This window comes from Protopterus annectens, chromosome 3.part1 (assembly GCF_019279795.1).
Source record: "Protopterus annectens isolate FY-2018-M chromosome 3.part1, PAN1.0, whole genome shotgun sequence".
NCBI classification, from domain to species: domain Eukaryota; kingdom Metazoa; phylum Chordata; order Ceratodontiformes; family Protopteridae; genus Protopterus; species Protopterus annectens.
In genome coordinates this window covers 1013550006-1013556363 of record NC_056732.1, presented here as the reverse complement: position 1 = coordinate 1013556363, position 6358 = coordinate 1013550006, and positions in this window count along the sequence as shown.

Sequence of the window (6358 nt, the reverse complement as noted above, 5' to 3'; positions counted from 1 at the left end):
AATGTTTCATGGTCACTGTAATGTATTCAATTAGTGTAGGGTGTATCTTATACATTTTAAGCACTCTTTTATCCATGAATGTGGGATGCTATCAAATGCTTTTTTGTAGTCAATCTATGCCATACTTAGATTCTTTCCCTTTTTATAGTTCTCCATTATGACTTTATTTATCAACATATGATCCTTTGTCCCATATGGCTTTCTTTTATTGCCCTTTTGTTCTATTGCAGTGATTGAGTTTTCTTCTAAATGACTATAAACTCTGTCGGCATCAATTCCGGTGTATAGTTTATAGGCAGTTGTAAGGCAATTTATTGATCTATAGTTTTTAGGGTTACTTGCAGGTTCACTCTTAAGTAGGAGCATTGTTTTTCCTGACTTTAGCCAGGTTGGTGTCTGTTCTGGGTGTGCATATGAATAGTTCTTACTCATGGCTAAATCTTTATGCAAATATGTTAATACTTTTAACCAGAAGTTAGATACTGCATCTGGGCCTGGTGGTTTCCAATTAGAGGCTTTTCTTAACTTTATTTCTATCTCTCTGGCTGTTACTTCATCCCATTTCATATCCTGTACATTTGAACTTCTTATTCTTTCTTTTACTTCTTCTACCCATTTAGCATCGTTGTTATGTTCCACAGGATCTTCATAATTACTTCTCCAAAATGTATCTATTTCTTCTTTTTTTGGTAGTCTTTCAATTCCTTTTACCTTGTTTCCCAATTCTCTGTAAAACTTTTTGGGGTTTTCAATAAGTTGCTTATTTTGTACTTTTCCTTTATATTTATCTGTGTATCTTCTAAGTTTTTCTGCTTGTGCTGATATTTTTAGTTTATTATTTGCGATAGTGCACGATAGATCCTGATCCATTATAATATTGTGCATTGCTTTTATCATGTCTATCTTTCTGAGTATTCTTGTTGTTCTGTTCCCTCTTCTATACTCTACCAGTGACATTTCTTGTCTTAACTGCTTTATAGTTTTCTTTATTTGATACTTCCATGATGGTATTCCCCTTCCTTTTCCTCACTACCCTGTGTTCTTGTGGTAGAATTTTATCTGTTATTAATTTAGCTGCACGGTAATATATCCTGTTTACTTCTGTTATATTGCATGGATCTCTGTGGACAGTCCTAATTACTGTGTTCATTTGTTTTATCAAACGTTTGACTTTTTGGGTTTTATTGACCTTCTTCAGTCTATTTCTTTCAATGATCTTAATATATATATCGATCTCTATTAAATTAAGCAATTCTTCTCTTAGCTCATTTTCTTCTAAATGAGGGCACATTTTTTGTTCTCCATTTTCTGCAGGCATTCTGTAGAAGGTTCTATAGCATCTTCCTGTGGCACATTCTCTTCAATTTCATCCTGTGTCTTCTGTTGCTCTGTTATATGGGGACTCACTGGCCTATCACTCCTCAACATTGACTGCATCAGAGTTTCCACGGTTTCCTGTCCCTTCCCTTGCTGTACAGCTTCAAGTGAATGTGTATACTGGTTTCATGTGGAAGGCTCCAAAATATCTTCATATGGCAAATGACCAGTTGCTTCCCATTCCACTGTTTTTTCCTTAATTTGGATGTCTATTGCTCTATCCTGATGTGGTGCTTTCTGAGTTAGATTTTTTACACTGAATCCTTCACTTTGCAGGTACTCCATAACCTCAGTTTCTATTTCTTTAACTTCTCCATTACTAATCCTCTTTTCTACTTTTCCTCTTTGTCTTCTTATTTTTTGTATTGTAAAGTTTTCCACGTCTGGATTCCTTTGTCTGTACTTATTATTTATTTATTTATATAACATTTTTTTTATAACTGGATTGGTCCAGCTGAGCCAGTAGCCCATTTTCAGTGGACACCCAGGAAAGAAGCTCCAGAATTGTACAGACCAATAGTAGCAACAGGTATATAACAATATTTATGAATGCAGAAAAAAAAAGAACATGTAAAAACGTGTGGTAGTTACTAAATTTAGATAGGAGAAAAAACAGTGAAATTAAGAGAGGAGAAAAAGAAACAGTATTGGTATATGACATATCTTAAGAGAAGATACTGAAGTAGAGTTTGATAACACTAAAGAGAAGGATAATTACAAAGGAGCTAATATACACATATTTACATGGGTTGAATAGCCTAGCCTGTGGAATTGAAAGACAGCAAACAGTGTAAAGTAGAGAAAATAGAGAATCAAATATTTGTGTACAGAGTACTGGAGAAATTTCTCTTTGAATATCTTTGGTGCTGCTCTTTTTGTACTGATAAGTTTTGCTTTCTCCTCTGCATAAATTTTACAACATATTAAATTTCTTTTTCTTTCCCATGTCCATATTTCTTCTTCAGATGTCTCCTGATCTTCCTGTTTCTCCTTACTTTGGAGACTCATTCCATCATGCTGTGATGTAACCTGTGTTAGACCTTCTACACCAAATCCTTCTTTTCACAGGCATTCCATAACTTCAGCTTCTATTTTTTAACTTCTACTTTACTAATCTTCTTTTCTACATTCCCTTTGTGATATTATTTTCTTTATTGTGAAATTTTCCATATCTGGATGCCTTTGCCTATATTTCTCTTTGACTATCTTTGTGGCAGCTTTTTTTGTATTGATTAATTTGGCTTTCAGCTTTGCATAAATATTGCACCATATCAAATCTCTCTTTCTTTCCCATCTCTAGGTTTTGCTGTTTATATTTTCGTACTTCCTCAGATGCTTTTTTTTCCAAAAAGATCAAAGTTTCTTGGTCTAGATAATGTTTTTCACAAATCTAATTTCCCTCTTAATCTTTTTGTATATATTGTATCTGGAAATTCTGGGCTTTTTGCATAATAGTAACAATACATAATTTATTTCTTATCCTCAATGGTCCACTCTGTTGTCTTTGTGGCTCTTCTTTGGCCTATCAGTTTTTGTGATTTTTGTGGACTGCTACTTCCGTCTGCAGTAGGGGGGGCCATCATCCCCCTGGGCCTGGCCTAGCCCCCATTGTAGGAATGTTTCCATATTTTGAAGATTCTACACTGTCATTTTTTTCCAGTCCTGACACCAATGTGCCTACCAGGATTGGGCACTTTTTTATCCTGGGTCTTGTGCACCCAGCTATCTTTTTTAATTTTTTACCTACTTCTGTCCATGATATATGCTATATAAAATACGGTCTATATATCAGTCTTGTCTTGGTGAGATTTTGTGAAAAACTGGGTCCACCTTGTGAAGGTACTCACCAAGAATTGAGAATTAATTCAGTTTCAGCAATACCACTCTCCTTTGCTTGCTGACTTATCACATTCGGATCCCCATCCTTCTGTATGGTTATTGTTATGTTCCTTAAGGATCTGCATCCAAAATCCCAATCTCTCCTTGTTTCTTGAGCTTCCCTCCTGTTTCATCATCATCCCTTTCCACTTTGAGTTATACTTTTCTGCTTCTGCTATGTATAGGAGCCTTAACTGTACAGCTCTGAAATTCAACTTCAAATTAGGTAATCCCAAACCAACTTTTTCTGCTGGAAGGATATCACTTACAGTTTTCCAGTTCTCTTGCATTGTGTCATTTACCTTTTCCCTTTTGTCTGTGGTCTTAACCTTAACTAACTCTATTTTGAGTTCCTTTAGTATGTTTATATGATTTATGAAATCCCTTGTTTCAATGACGATGGGAAACACTGTCTTACACATCAACATATTTTTGTAGACTGAATATCACATTTTCTATAAACTGTGAGAAAAAAGTTTTTTGTACCTGCTGCATGTAGTCATCATACAAAAGGTAACTTTACTAGTACCTAACATATCTATTTCCTAAACTTTTCAAAAATGTGTCATTAATACATTACACACCTGAAAAGTGTCAACATTATTTTAAAATCAAATAAATCCCCTTTAAACTTTTGAACTAGCTTCTTAATATATTCCATTGAAAATATGTAATTTCAAAGACAAATAAGACTTGCAGTCTGTTTATTTTCCCCCAAAGGATGTTGAACACTGAAATGGTGCTTTTCTCTGGTCTCTTCTTTCTGTAAAAGATATACTATCATAAGCAAAGTTCATCTGCTCCAAATCACCTTCCAACATAACTTTACCCACCCTGTTGACTACAGGCACCTTCAAGGGTAATTTTTATTAACTTGGTGGATTTAGGTGTCATTCATATGGATCCATTGTTGCCCTTCCCTGCTATAACAAAATTGCCCTCTCCATCTGGTCACACGTCGTCTGTTTCCACTGCCAGATCATATGTTTTTGGGGGGGTCATCAGCAAGGTCATACACTGTCCTTTGGTTCTCACTCAAGTCATGCCACCTTCTCGTTCTTAGCAGGGGAAAAGTATTGCTTGAAGTGTGTTACTTTTGTTGGTCTCCTTCATGGAATCCACAAATTTAGCCTTCATCCCTTGACACTGCATGCCCTGCTGCATTTTCCTGATCATATCTGGCTTGCTAATGTCAACTGAAATAAATCTTCTAGACAAAAAGGCTTGTTGCAATAAGCAGGTTTATTCATGAATGGTGCAGCTTGCATCTTGAGAAACACTAATAAGCAAATTTAATCTACTGAGAGTTATTACTACTTTTGTATACAAAAATACAGGAGTCAACAAAACTGTTAGTTGTCAGGTAATATTGATGTTTTAGAATACTCTCCAATACTCTGCTAATTATTTAGGTCTTCTTTTAATTTGACAATTTGTTACAACCCTCATCTATGATGAATGTAAACTATTTATTTCAAAACAGTGTAAGAAACTTCTCTGTGTGGAAGATTTTCAGTCCAGGCAACAATCTGAATACAGGGTTGGGAGGGTGGCCTAATGGTTAAGGTGTTTGCCTTACAAACACAAGGTGCAGGGTTTGAGTCTCACAAGGGATAATTGGCTAAGCTTAAAATGGCTCACAAGAGCAGCTAGCTTAGTACTAATCTATGAACCTATGAACCTATATATTTCTAGTTAATCACTGTATATTAATCAGATCAGACAATAGTAGTAGAAGTAGCGAATGTAAACTCGTCTTAAGTCAAAACAAAACAACAAGTAATAATAGAAAATATATAATTGTACAGAATTACTAAGTATTCGAAAGTAATCCAAGCAAGGCAGGCAGTCTGTTTCCAGTCGAAAATCCTTTATTAAGTACACAGACAAGCGATCTAAGTAAAACAAAAATAGAGTAATAATTTACTCACAAGCTTTCTAAATATATATACACTTTTTTATCAGGCATGGGAGTGGTTTATTGTGCTGTAAAACAAAGTATTATTGGTATATATGTTAAATTCACATCCCTTCCCCCATCAGTGTCCTACTTACTATTATAAATAAAATTATATAATGATGTGGTACCTCTTATTTACCAAATTGTTAAGTAGATTATTAAGTCTGTAAACTATTTATTTCATAGCTAATGACAGTATGTAGCCTGTCTCTGTAAACTGGTTACTAATTATTATTGGTCTTCAGTAAATTCACTGAGACATAAAAGTAGTTTCAGGCAAGACATTTATTGTTCAGAATAGAATGGCAACAATCTGAATACAAAATCATGCAAAATCTGATCTGTTTCTAACATTGCAGAGTTAAGTACATGAAATAAGGCACTCACCAGCTCACATGGCACCTTTAAGAATATTCTTCTCAATCATAATTTATATTCTTAACTTATAGCAGAATAATACAATCATTTATTACCTACTAAGACATAATAACACCTTGGAATGTTCTCATCTCTGAACTTTTTCCCATCTGTGCAATCATTTTCATTACACAATACTGTACATATGCCAAAACCTGTAATAAGAAAAGGACAAACTACAAAGATGTTATTTATGTTTCTAACTGCTTCTCCTAGGCAAGCAGTATTCCATAATATGTTTTTGTTTTATAACAAAGAAGAACTATGAGCTCAATTAGCATCTCAGGTGACTGATGGAGTAGCAGGGAATGGATGAGCATGCCTATCCAAGGTGGGATGGCACTCACTCATATGGTCCCTAAGGGGGGAGAGTGGTCCAAAGAGGGGAGTTGCCCTTGGATGTAATCAACTAGCATGGGGGATGGGGAAAGGGAATGGGCAAGTGATAAGAAAAATCTCCCCCAGATGGAAAGACGTGCCAAGCCCCCAGGATACCCTCAGGATTCACAACCAGCCCCAGCAAAAATGGAGTAGGTCCGTGGAAGTTGGACAGTAGCTGGTAGATCTGGCATGGGGTTTGGGTACTGGGAGCAGGGTCAGTAAAACATGAGGTCTGAGGGGACAAAAAAAAACAGAACTATGACTTCCAGCTAAACTTGCAACATACAGCTGCCACACCCATATTTCATAGACTACAAACATTTTCTGGCTAGTTTACCTAGGAAC